The 14499-nt window shown below is 40.4% G+C and overlaps 1 protein-coding gene across 1 annotated transcript in view; it reads left to right on the forward strand.

Moving 5' to 3' along the window:
* The window catches only part of tmem131l (transmembrane 131 like), a 68835-nt gene that overhangs the window by 7021 nt on the left and 47315 nt on the right, over positions 1 to 14499 (forward strand). The window lies entirely within an intron of this gene.

The raw sequence follows: 14499 nt of genomic DNA on the forward strand, positions 1-14499 counted from the left end.
ACATTGTGTACCTTTCCAGATGCATTGTAATTCTGTTGTCTGTTCATAGAGATTGTAACTAGACCTACGTCGAGCGCATAGTGTTTTGGTACCGCCTTTATTTCCTACTCAAGGTTCTGAGTGGATTCAAAGGCAGCCTTAATAAGGACTTCTCCATATGGCGTATTGTTTATGTTGGTGTGAGTGTGGGGGCGTGTACACAAGTCAGAGAGCCCAGAGCCTGAGAGGCAGAGTAATACATTCCAGACTAATTTAAGAACTTGAAAGAACAAAAAAAGTGGGGGGTCTATCTGACCAGGCTTCTTTCACTAAGGAATGGGCAATGTTTTCTTTCTTAGCGTCTAGAACATTCACTTGCCATACATATTTCAGACTGATGTATTTAACTGGAACACTGGAACTAGAAGCATTGAAGACCAATAATATTTTTTATTCATTGACTGGTTAAGATGACAGATATACATGGACAGCAGTAATACACATTTGAATGCATAGACCTATGGTTCTTCACTTCAAAAAAAAATTCACTTCTCATCTCAAAGGTTTTTTGTGAAAATATTGTCTTCGGGTGTTTTTCCTACATTCCTTATGTATGTTTTTTTCACTTGGCTGTAGCTCTGGAGTGACTGTAGCATGTAGTTAGAAGTGACTATAATAAGTCAGTACTTCATGTGCTAAAAAAAAAGAAAGTATATCATGATCTAAGGTGTAGGTTAGCCCGCCATGGCTGCAATTGCTTGATAGTTGCGTACATCTGGTTAGTGTAAGCTTCTAAAATAAACAGAGCCCCTAGTCTCCAGTGTGTAATCAACCTGCAATGGCTCTATAAGGGACCTCCGCTTTCTCTCACAAAGTACTAAAATAAATATTTTCTCGTATAATGTTTTACTAGCCATCTAGTGTGCAACTTTAGTTGTTTTTGAACAGCCTGAATGCACTGTCCAGACAACTCTATTGAATTCGCACTTGTTATAGCATCTGGTTTAAAACACCCATTGATGACATCTTACACTCTCTCCATTAGTAGCTAATCCAAGCTAACTGCACAATTGCAGGAAGTGCCATGGCTTTTTTGTTGCCCTAATTATCTGTTGATTGATTGCTACAGTCCCTCCACACACAAGTGTAGACATTTCTCTGTGCCTGGAGTGATGATGAAGGCAGGGACAAGGCACTCCAGATCCAGGACCTCTCGTGCCCGGGTTATCATACCTCTTGACTCAGGGTGCCAGCACTCTCCACCCGCCTAGGAACAGGCTGGAGAAGGGGGGAGTGGGATGGTGGTCTCTGACCTCTGTGTGTGATTCTGTCAACTTTCTCTGTGACTTGCTACAGTAGTGTTTTTTTTTCTTTTTTCCTGTCTGTCACCTTTGGCCCTAAGCATTTGTGCTGAAGGGTCTGGACAGCTTTGAGCAGTGTTTTGTTGGAACGTCTCCCATATTGCTTACACCAAACAGATTTGAAACCATGAAGATTGATCGGCACTAGCTGCATAATGCTTCCCTCCATTTCATACTTGCAATTTTCAGTTTTTCCTCTTGTCCAGTTAGTTGAATTAATGGAGTATCTATTAATGAATGTTCTGGGACACTGGTATTAGCGGAAGGGTTGGACACTACTCTCGCTTTAGAAGGTTTATATCCTTGTTTTGACTCTCTTGTAGAAAGTAATATAGCCTACCGCTCCATTCGCTGTCCAATGTTATTAGTTCTTTGGAAGCCACCCTTCCAGTTCCTTCAAAGCCTGGCACCAAACTAAGCTGCCACAAACTGCTCCCGCCCTACTATCTGTCTCTTAACATGTGTTCTTTGCTTGCTAATGGATAAAGGCCCTGTGGTTTTGCAAGGCTCCAACAGACAAAGGCCTATCTGCCTAGTGCAGAGCCAACTCAGGGCTCTAAGTTCTCCTAATCAGGAATGACTCCTGGCTCTATGTGATACCAACAGTAGGATATTCTAAATTGACTGTACTCCCTCCTCAAAATCCATTGGAGGAGAAGTTCAGATGGTAGGAGCATTTTCATCAAATGGGTTTTGAGGATGCAAGGATTTTGCAATTAAGATCTTGTCAGCATCTCCACAAAAGGTTTATTGTCATTTGAGCTGTTTGATATGACCAAAAATTACTTTCTCAGCTGGGCCTCACCTCACTCCCCTAAAGCATTTTTGTACGGGTAACTGGTACAAATAAGGTCACTGCTTATGTTTGCTTCATTTGAGGCAGATCCAAGGATCAAATGTCAACCAAACATAACTTGTCAAAATGGTCCAAGGCACACAGCAAGCTTGCTGAGAAAGTACATTTTGCTTGTGGCCTCGGTTATCTATTGAAAATAAACACAGCCTTGTGCAAAGGGCGACTGAGCTTTCCTCCTTCAATAAGCAGTGGACCTATATAAAGCCTACGGTCTGGGTAACTGTGTCTGTCTGTGTTTGTGATAAAGCCACCTGACTGAGAGATCTTAGCAAACCTATTAATGTTTGACGACTGTAAACGAGTTTGTGCAAAATGTTTAGGGAATGTTGGTATACATTTGCCTTTCTGTATTCTTAGTACATTCAAATGCATTTTTCAGAACAAATGAAGTTGCTTGTCACTACTATTAGAACCAATAATTCTTATTTGCTCAGAAACTATGATAGTTTGCTGGATGGACTACATACTGAAAATTAATATAAACAAAGAAAGAGTGGGGATTTGCCCCCTATCCCCCACCCACTTCCCTTCTCCCAAAAAGCCCCAATTCCAAAGTTCGATCTAAACCAATTGCTTTTCAGAATCACATCAGCTGTCAGCCACCGTTGCGGTCAAGCATCCAATTGCCGATGGTCCCGCCACGACGGTTTCCTCAGACAGATGACCTTGTTGACCTTTCACCATTGACCCAACGTCTCCATTCCACTCCCACCACACTTCTTCCACATTGATGAACAGGGCTGATGTTAATGCTTTCTGTCAGGCTATGAACCAGCTAGTGGTTATGACTGTGTATGGCTGGGGAGAAAGAGGGAGAGTGCTGGTGTTGGGTAATGGAGAATAACAATGGCCCTACTCATGACTGGTGTCCTGGGCCCAACACTGCCAGTAAAGTTTCTCTTTATTTCTCTTGTGATAAGGTACATTTGGCTCCATTGTGCTTCACCAGCTGGCCTCAAAGAAGCCATAATTAACATATTTAGAAACTGTGGATTTGCCATCCTGTTAATTATTTTGGGCTAATTTCAAAATGTGTATAATTTTTTTAGAATTTCTTGGGCCCATGAAAATTAGAGAAGGTAAATTTCTTGTGGCCCGCAATACGATTGTTATTCAGTAACCGTATCTGTTAGTGTTGAGATTCTTCTCTTAATTGAAATGCCTCTGTTGAATATGTTATTCCAGCAAAGGGGAAATATTGGAGGAAGTCCTTTCGTAACCAGCGTGTGGATTTTCAACCATTTCTCAACAGGATGTTGCTACCTACTGTACACGATGTGCCTGTGCACAGAACCGTGCTGTTCCTTAGGATTTTGCTATAGACTACTTAAGACTGGCCATATCTTTATGTTTGGGTGTGTGGGGGAGGTGTCACGGGGTGGATGCTGGCATTGCCCTTGAATCTCAGTAACCTCTGCTCTTCACACTATGAACTGTGATCTAACAAGCATGAATATGATACTTGGTTAACAACTTGGCTTGTACTTAACTCTGAATTAGCTTCCTTGATGTGTGTAGATTACACAAAGGGTTGTGTCTTCAACAGTGGGCTATCCCTGTGTAGTGCACTACTTTTGACCAGAGCACTATGAGCCGTGTTTAAAAGTCCTCAATGTCAGAGCCTCACCCCTATGTGAATGTGTGGCGCTGTGAGCGTTGTGGCAGATGACATCTTTCTTTGTGCAGTTCTGTGTTTTTATTGCCCTGCTACACTGCAGTGCAGGATACTGCTGCATGTGAAGTCTGCATTTAACATGCTGAGTCAGTCTCTCACTTCGTCTCTCACTCCCTCTCACTCACTCCCTCTGCACATACTGACGCACACAGGCAAAAAGGCACTTCGCACTGAGGACAGTTTGCTAGCCCCCCCAATGCACCCAACCAAAGAGTGAGGTAATTCGGTGGCTGAGTCGATGTCCAAGCCATGCCAAACTAAGCAGAAAAACTACATGGAAAGGAAAGCACTAGTGCCCTATAAAAAAAAAAGGAAAACAAATGCAATGCTAACACGAACAGCTGAAAATGTATGTTGAATTTGGGTCGGGTTGGTGGGATTCTCAGCCGACTGCTTTCTCTAACTGGCAGCAGTTGCAATGAGATGAGTATGAAATGGGGCTATATAAAAGAAATAGACCTAGATTGATATATAGCTGAATCTAAGTGTGTTTGTATTGTAGCCTATGTATATGTGATAGAGGGAGTTTACACTGTATTATCTGTGATACAATGTAGTTGAATATAATGAATAACCTGTATGAATACAGGTTCCCAAATTCACATTAATTGACAAATATTGGACAATTGCTACAATATTTAAAGCAGATGTAGTACCTAAGTACTTTCAGGGATGACTATTTTTTTCCCCACACTCTCAAATAAAGCATGAAAATGGCTAACATGTACATAAAGTAGTAGAAGCAGTGGCTCTAACCGTATCAATTTTATTAAATGGTTTAAAATGTTGTAGTGTGCATGCAAGGTCCAGCTCAGATGGCTTTCAACTGCCACAATAAGTGTCCTGGGAGCAATTAGGGTTAACTGCCATGTGTAGTGACAGAATTACACTTTTTCATGTTACAAACACAAAGGAAATGATCTAGCAACCTTTGGGTTACTGATCAGATGCTTTGACTACTAGGCTACCTGTTATCTATGGCTGCTGCTCCAGTGTCCTAGTTTGTCATTACTTACACACATACTAACCACTATAGGACTGGCTTCCCTCATTTACCACCCCTGTCTCTTTCTCTTCTCTACACTTTCTCTTCCTTTTTTCAGTTCCATTTTTCAGCTCCCTCACTCCCTGGCACAGTTGACCCAGTGCAAAGCTGGCAGATGAGGGGTGCTGAGTGCTAATTTTCACACCTCCTGCCGTACCCGCACCCACTCTACTCTCCAGCCTCCCTGGAGCCAGCTCATTACTCACTACGATGCAAACAGACCCACCAATACCATCACCAGCAGATCCTCAGTGCAATATATATAGACCCGTTGGTCAGATTTACACTTTAAACTGTTCATACGAATGGATTTTACAGGGTTTAATGTAATTTCTTTCCAGTACAAGTGGATTTCTGTTTTGACCACATTGCAGCTATTACATCTTTCCCTTCATTTTAACTTCAATACGTTTGTGGAAATAGCATTGTTGGCGCTCTCCATATTTTACAATGGTTGTGACCATAGACTGTGAAAAAAAATATGGACGTAGTAACCGTGACTTCACCCATAAGTGTCTGAAGACCTGTTTTGAAGCTCATTTTTGGCGGTGATGGTCATCTCCTGCGCGTCACTCGTCCTAACTCCCGGAAAACCAAAAATGGGCGAAGAGGTGTGGCGTGGGTGCAGCTGATGTACCTGGATGCTGCAACAACGCCCACCTAGTGCGACAACCAAGTTAGAAAAGGCTAAGAAGCTAGGCTAAATGCTACCAGTATGCTACTCTGCGTTGCTAGTGTTTGGTAGCCAGTCACCATAACGTTACCAGCTGACACTTGAGGCAAGTTAACCTGAAACTATACAACAATGCTTAAATGCTTCAGTGTTTTTTAAGATATAAATGTGGTAATTTTGCAACTCTAGTTTTTTTCGAGATGATAGACTAAAATAATTGGTAGAGACTTGCAGATTATATATTAGATTTTCACAAAACTTAAGTTATGAGCATAGACTGTGTGGTTACGAGTTGTTTATTTGGATGACACTTGATTATAACGACTGGAGTTAGCTGAGGCGATAGCAGACAGGACAAACCGCTCAGAGTGACAAGAGTGACAGCGCCTGCGCCACACCTCCCACTCAGTAGGCCGGGCCCCCTAATTACAAGACTTTATATCATTTAAACAAATGAGTATTTGAAAGTTGTCAAAAAGGGGAAAATAAGCAATATACAGCAAAAAAAAAAAAATTTAACCAGGCTGTAAACATGTTTATTTCTGCAGTAAAGATTGCTCCCTTTTGCAGCTAGCCTCAAGTGGCCATTCGATGAATTGCAGTTTTTGGCACTTTGGGTAGGCTTAATTTTTCAGCCTCTGAGTTTGCCCCTTAGTCGGGACGCATCTTATTGCCATGACACACTCCGGTGATTGTAGACCATGCAACAACTTGTAGCTCATCTTTCCTACGATCATTAAAACACCTTATGCTGTGTTTGGTGACCAGCCACAGCTAGCGTTGAATGCTTAGCATTTCATCTTGTTAAATTACTAGATGCCGGCGCTGAGCTCGTCAGAATATGGACAAAGAAATCACTAGTAGAAGTCAATGTGAGCAAAAAGTGTGTCTCCTGCACGTGCGCAGAACTGATGCGTTCTGCTGAGAAGCAGTCAGCATGAATGTAACAATCGCTATACGTAAAGATACTGGTGAAAGTTTTATGAGAGTTTGCAGCAATAGGGGGTTATTATGGTAATGGATATTTTTCATCCTCCTCTATAGAGGCAAGAAGAAGACCCTGTCTCAACATTACAAAAAGCATTTAGATCGGTAAAAATAAGATCTATAACTGGTTCTCTAACTAGGCCTTCATATTTTATTGCTCCTTTTTGTCAACCAATATATTTTTTTAGAACTGATCTATTTATTTTGTTTCTATTAAGGTAAAACAGCAACATATAGTTTTTATTTGTAAAAATGTTTTGTAAACTTGTAAAAAATGATTTGCGAACTTTTGTAGTTGTAAAGAATATTTGCATAATTATCAAACTTAATAAAGACAGAGTTTTGTCATTCAAATTCTGCTAGAACTGACAATGTATTTTTTATTTGTAAATCACAATCTGTGGTGATAAGTTTTACCGCGTTTGCAAGCGGCAATAGGGGGACTCTGGCATGGCATCGCTTTTTCTCACCAATGAACGGAGTTCATGGTGTGTGTGTCACGTTTTTCAAATTGTTACCAATCTGAGAAGATTCTGGAACACGCAGCGCCAGTGTTTCAACTCGTAGTGATGCAGAGGAGGAATAACTGGCTTCTCCTACCGCTGGTACCTCAGATTTTGATATTACGCCAAACCTTTTATCAAGTTTGTTGAAAAATTGTTCTGAATGAAAACAATGTAAATGTTATTTATCATAAAGTGATAAATTACTCAATGAAATAGTAAATAGCTAGGAATTGACATGACTAGTTACTATTTTGCATATAATTTTTTTATTCTGAAACTGTGCCATGTTCTCTTTGCAGCAGAAATTCCTAATAATAAAAAAGCTCAAATTAAGTCCAAACCTTTTGCCAAACAGCGATGACAGCCTTAGCAGAGTTTAACAAATGTAAACATTAAATGATAAACAATAAATACATATTATGATGTGAACCGTATTAAACTGATACGCAACGGGGATTTCCCTGTATATAGGAAAGGTGGCCGCTTCCCAAAATCTCGCACTGCTTCTGTGTGTTAGCATGGTAAAACCAAATTTTGCGCTCATATGCTAAATAGCCTACTAGCGATATACTGCATCGAAAGGGATAAATTATGTTGCGTTGTTTTATATATAGGCCTATAGCTTTGATGCGTTTTTAATGCAAGATTAACAAGAACATAGTATAACAAGGAATATAGACAACAATGACATTGAATGTGATTAATAATAAAGCTTGATGAGTGATTTCATATTTTTTTTATGTGATTCCTAGATCTTCTAATAAACAGTTTGGATGCTCAATGGCTAAAGGTTTTCGGGTGGGATTGATATGCTCTGTATGCTAGAAGCATTGTGGAGCCAATGTTTTTGGGGGCTTAGGAAAATAGCCAGGCAGAAACTATAGGCTGGATGCAACAAAATGTCTACAACTCCTGGAAAACAAAAAAAACACGAGGGAAAAATCCTACCAAAAAAGTCTAATATGTAACATTTTGATATGTAAAGAATAGATTTATTGCTTGTTATTTTCATGCTTTTGTATTAGGGAGGACATTGTTCTGTGCATTAGCTTCTCAAGTGTACATGGACAACAGGGCAGTTTTAACAGTATACTAATCATTTTTTAGGTGGCCAGATATTGTATGAATTATATCACAGAGGGGCGTCCGGTAGAGCCTGGGGTAATCGGGGTTAGGGTACCACCTATGACTAATTTTCAGCAAGGAAAAACCCTGTAGTCTAATACAAAATATGAATAATGCAAAAGGATTTTCCATTATTTTTGTGCTAAATACATATCTATATCAAAGGCAATACAGTAAGTAGCCATGTGAATCCCTTGCTAGTTGCTTGATTTATATTTGAGTAATTTAGCTAGTAGACTCTAGCTAGGTGGAAAAATCACTTAAAAGTTTTTTATCCTGTCAAAAAACTGTTTGGTCAGAAACATGCACACCAGTAGCCTGCTGGAGGTTCTTTTTTAGAGCTCTGGTAGTGCTCCTCCTGTTCCTCCTCGGACAAAGAAACCGATACCAATCCTACTGCTGGGTTGATGCCTTTCTACGGCCCTGTCCAGCTCTGCTTGTGTGACATTAAACATAAAATGTACAGACTAGATACTGCCTTATATAGTTCAGTGATTGCTTTTATTTTGCAAATGAATATCTGAGTAAGCGCTGCTAGCATAATATCCTGCTGCTAGAAGAACGGTAATGCAGCCTCTTATGGCCATCACTAGTGTTAAGTGTAGCATACATTGTCCCAACAAACTAGCTAGCTAATCTGTAAAAACTTTTTTTGCGGCAGCTTAAAAGCAGCTTGTTCTCTTCCCTCCCACAGTTTTAATGTTATTGGTGGGATGCAATTGTAGTACACAAACTCAGTGAAAGAGCATCCTCTTCAGAACAAATTATGAATTGCAAAAAAAACAATTCTCTGAAAAATAAATTGCAGATACAAATATATGTACTTATAATGTCTGCTGATGAAATTGGTCGACGGATATATCGACTCTTGGTGGCCAATCACTGTACTGTACTTGATTTTGCCTGTAATTGGTCACATCTGCAAACATTGTTTTTCCCTTTTATCTGTTGATTAATCCTTGTATGTGAAACGCAGGATTTCCAATTTGAGCTAACGAGCCAGTACAAGTAAAAGATATGCGGATGGAATTGCGGTCAAAAAGAAAACGCAACCCAATGTCTATCTCCAAGTCTAAATGTAATTTGCATACCCTTAATTCTTAATACTGTATTGCCTCATTTAGCATCAATGACAGCGTGCGGTCTTCTGTAATAGTTGTCTATGAGGCCACTAATTCTTGCAGGTGATATAGCTGCCCAGTCGCTAAATGCCTCCAGGTCATGCAATGACTTTTGTCGTTTTGCATGAAACGCACATTGGAGTTCTCCTCAGATTGGCTCGATGATATTAGGTCAGGAGACTGACGGCCATTCCAGAACCTTCACCTTTTTCTGCTGTAACCACTGGAGGGTCAACTTGGTCTTGTGCTTAGGGTCATTGTTATGCTGAAAAGTCCAAGAGCGTCCCATGCACAGCTTTTATGCAGAAGAACGCAAATTGTCTGCCAGTATTTTCTGATAACATGCTGCATTTATATTGCCATACATTTTCACAAGATTCCCTATGCCTTTAGAGCTCACACCCCCCCAAAACATCAGTGAGCCACCACCACGCTTCGCAGTGGGGACGGTATTCTGTTCACTATAGACCTTGTTGACTCCTCTCCAAACATAGCGCTTATGGATGTGACCATAAAGCTCTATTTTGGTCTTGTCACTCCAGCTTAGTGTGTCAGAAGCCGAGAGTCGTGTCAAGGTGTTGTCACACATATTGGAACCAGGCTTTTTTGTGGCATTGGCACAATAAAGGCTTTTTTCTGGCAACTCGACCATGCAGCACATTTTTGTTCACGTATCGTCGTATTGTGCTCCTTGAAATAACCACACCATCTTTTTCCAGAGCAGCCTGTATTTCTCCTATGGTTACCTGTGGGTTTTTCTTTGTATCCTAAACAATTCTTCTGGCAGTTTTGGATGACATCTTTCTTTGTCTACCTGAACTTATACATTTTGGTATTTATTGTCTTGTAGCCCATCCCAGCCTTGTGCAGCTCTACAATTTTATCCCTGATGTCCTTACACGGCTCTCTGGTCTTGGCCATTGTGGAGAGGTTGGAGTCTGTTTGATTGAGTGTGTGGACAGGTGTCTTTTATACAGGTAACGAGTTCAAACAGGTGCAGTTAATGCAGGTAATGAGTGGAGAACAGGTGGACTTCTTAAAGAAAAACTTAACAGGTCTGTGAGAGCCGGAATTCTTACTGGTTGGTAGCTGATCAAATACTTATGTCATGCAATAAAATGCAAATTAATTACTTAAAAATCATACAATGTCATTTTCTGGATTCCGTCACTCACAGTTGAAGAGTACCTGTGATAAAAGTTAGAGACATACATGCTTTGTAAGTGGCAAAACCGGCAGTGTATCAAATACCTGTTCTCCCCACTGTAGGTGGTACCCTGATTGGTCTGTGGCTTCGCAGCCCCATACGCAACAAACTGCGATGCACTGTGTGTTCTGATACTTTTCTATCAGTACCAGCATTAACCTTTTCAGCATTTTGAGCTACAGTATCTCGTCTGTTGGATCGGCCCACACCGGTCCTGGTTAACATTCTAGCAGCAGCATTCCGAATGAGTTGCAAATGTTTTAGTTTTTTTCGGGAGTCAACCCTAGAGCTTCTCTTGGTCTTTTTGGGACACCAAGCCTTTGATTCTGGCTATATTTTTTATATGATAGAATGCTGTTTTGGTGACTGCTTTGATATAACTGTTAAATGTGAGGTCTATCAGAACACCAAGATTACGCACTTGATCCCTAGTTTTAAGGGCCAGAGAATCCAGTTCTTTACTAATACTTGTTCTTTTATTTTTGTTGCCAAACACAATAATCTGTTTTATCTTGGTTTAATTGTAGAAAATGTTGGTTCATCCAGGTATTTATGTGCTCTATACAGTGAGTCTATTGAGCTATTTTCATACGGTTCGAAAGCCAAATATTTGAGTATCTTTGGCATAGCTGTGGTCGTTAATGTTGTTTTGTAGAATTTGGGCCAGAGGTAGCGTATAGAGATTGAACTGATCCCTGTGGAACTCCACATCTACCACCCTATCAGATTCATGATTACCAATGGTGCTCAGATCCATACGCTTGCCCTTTTCTCCTGCTTCTAGCACATCAACTTTGAGGACAGAATGTTCACTTGCTGCCTAATATATCCCACCCACTGACAGGTGCTGTGATAACGAAATGATCAGTGTTATTCACTTCATCTGTCAGTGGTCATAATGTTATGGCTGGTGTGCCTGTGTGCGCACTTCTGATATTTTCATCTCTCTTGGATCAGGCTGGTAGTGAGTTGGCTTCGGGCTGTACTAGGCTATATTTTTATGCTGCCATTCGTCCTGACTCACTGAGTAGTCACCGGTTTGTGTTTTGGAGGAATGCAGCTTGCACAAGACGTAGCCTGCCTTGGTATACCTGTTTGAAGGTACACTTGAAGGGTATCGTCATTCCATCGTTCGTGTGTGTCTATTTGTCTCTGTCTGTGTGTACTTAAAACAAAAATGTTCTAAGTCTCCCACTGACCATAACGTGAACTTTACCCCCTTTACCTCTCTCCCATTTATTTTTAACACCCAAGCAGCAGTCTGCATTGCAGGCACGGCCAGTCCGGCCTTGTGTTTTGCCATCTGGACTAGTGCTGCAGATCCCTAGGATGCTACAACCGGCAGTGGCCGTTGATTGGCAGCAACTGCTATGAGAAGCTGTTAATGTGAATAATCACCGTTAGCCTGGATATTTCCATGGGTTGCTTTAACCTCTCCGCTAATGACTCTGGGACACTTCAAGCATACAATGTCTTTTAATCACCTGCTGTGTTTCTGTCTTTCAATTATATTCAGAACAACTTTGTTTTTGCGGCGGTATCTGTAGCCTATCCTTTTGTTAAAAAAATTATTAGGGTGCATGTGTCCTAAGAACTGCCATTGAATAATAAAAATGACTTTGTTGACCCCAATCTTTTCACCAGGCATACTGTATCAGCCAGCTGCCATTACAGTAAGTTGAGGGACAGTGCAGGACATCAGAAATGAAAGGAAAACATGCAGTGCTACAGGGCTGTTTTTATGACTCACCTTACTTGTGTGGAAAGCAGCTTAAGTATATGGAGCCATATTGAGCTCTAATGTATTGTCTGAAGAAAAGAAAAACATAATATTTCATAGTATGAAATAACTAACTTCAATGGTATGGAAAAAAATAATATTCAAACGTGGTAAAAGTGTATGCTAAACTCATTGAATAGATGTTTGCGTACAGTCTTTAAAAGACTTTGTTCAAACAAGTTTTTTTCACGTTCGCTTCTTTTTGCAATTATTGTTTATTTCAACTTCTGCCCAATATCTTTCAATTATAAAAAATGTTTATGCTGCTGATACATTGCTCAGTCTATTTTTCTAGCATTTCACAAGATTTTAAATCAGTTATTAATTAAAACAGCATGCATACTGTACTAGGACCTTTAACTCATATGACACATGGGATAAAATGGATACCGTAGGTGGACCACATTGAATTATTTCTTACATGTTGGTGTTTGAATTCGCATGTTTAGTGAAATTGAAGATCTAGAAGAGGATTATTTTACAGGAATAGAACCAGTTTTTTTAGTGGATAGTGGAAATTAATTCCTCAGTTTTTAAGCATATTATTTAAATTCACACAGTTGCTTCTACTCTTAAACTGTTGGATGCCGTATACCATTTCCGTTGTACCTCCAGTTTTGGAAGTCCTTTTTGAAAAGTTGGGATTGGCCTTTCTGGAAGCAGAGTAGCATTCAGGAAGGGGGGGTGCGCACGCAAGAGAGTGCAGTGTGAGAGGGCTGAGAGAGTTTGAAGCGGGAGAATGTTTCAAGTAATCTGAAACTGCTTAATAATTTTTTTCATTTACTGCCATGATGTTGTGCAGATCATTATGATTTTATTCCTGCCAAATCAGAGACCGGCCTTTATGAGAAAATCTGAATTTGTTTGCTGTGCACTTCTGCTATACAGTTGGCAGTCTGAATTTAAATAGAATGTGTTCTAATGAGTAGAGAAGTATCAGAGACATGTTTTTGGATATGTGCAGAACCTCAAAAATAGGAACAGGTGTACTCTCAGTCCAACTCATCTCAAACCCTCTCAATTGGGTTGTGGTTGGGTAATTGTGGAGGCCAGGTCATCTGATGCATCACTCTCCTTGAGCCGGCAGGTGTGTTTTGTGTCATTGTCCAGTTGATTAACAAATTATAGTCCCACAAAGAACAAACCAGATGGGATGGTTTTTTGCTGCAGAATGCTGTGGGTGCCTTGAAATTCTAAATTAATGACAGACTGTGTCACCAGCAAAGCATCCCCATATCATAACACTCCTCCTCCATGCTTCACAGTGGGAACCACACATGTAGAGATCATATGTTCACCCCTTCTGCGTCTTCCAAAGACATGGCTGACAGAAACAGAAATTTAATTTTGACATTTATACATACGCTACCAGTCAAAGGTTTTAGTACACCCCCATTTTTTCAGTTTTTATTGAAATGTAAACCGTTCAAGTCCAGTGAATTACCTGAAATGCTACAAAGGTAAGCGGTAAATTGAAGTAACAAAGTTTAGATCACCAAAAAAAAGTATTTTTCAGGGAACAGGTAATGGGTTCAAAACTTTTTCTGCAGCAATGGAAGTCTTACAGTAATTACTACAGGTGTCCCAAATTTTGTTGATTCCTTACAAATCCTCTTCCTATAAAAAAGCAGTGTTGGAACAGTCTGTGTTACTACACCCTCTTAAGCATAATTTGGACAGTATTTTACTGCAGGAAGTACTATATTGTTATCATTATGGCGAGGAAAAAAGGCAATTAACAGGGGATGACAGACAGACCAAGATGTCAATGAGTACAGTTTCCTACGCCAGTGGTTCCCAACCACGGTCCTCGAGTACCCCCAACAGTACACATTTTCATTGTAGCCCTAGCCAAGCACAGCTGATTCAACTTGTCAACTAATTATCAGGCTCTCATTGAGTTGAATTGGGTGTCCTTGTCCAGGGGTACAACAAAAATGTGTGCTGTTGGGGGTACTCGAGGACCGGAGTTGGGAACCACTGTCCTACGCCATCAAAAGGCTCTTGGAAACTGGATGAAACTCCGACAGGAAGAGGTCTGGCGGATTTAAAGCCACAATAGAATCAGACGAAATACATCGGAGTCAACAGCTTGCGTGATAGGTGGCTCCCAGGACAACAGCTTATTTACAACAACAATATTTGGAAATAATAGATTTTTATTGTAGAAAGAATGCCATGAGT

Source organism: Esox lucius, chromosome 25, assembly GCF_011004845.1.
Source record: "Esox lucius isolate fEsoLuc1 chromosome 25, fEsoLuc1.pri, whole genome shotgun sequence".
Lineage (NCBI taxonomy): Eukaryota > Metazoa > Chordata > Actinopteri > Esociformes > Esocidae > Esox > Esox lucius.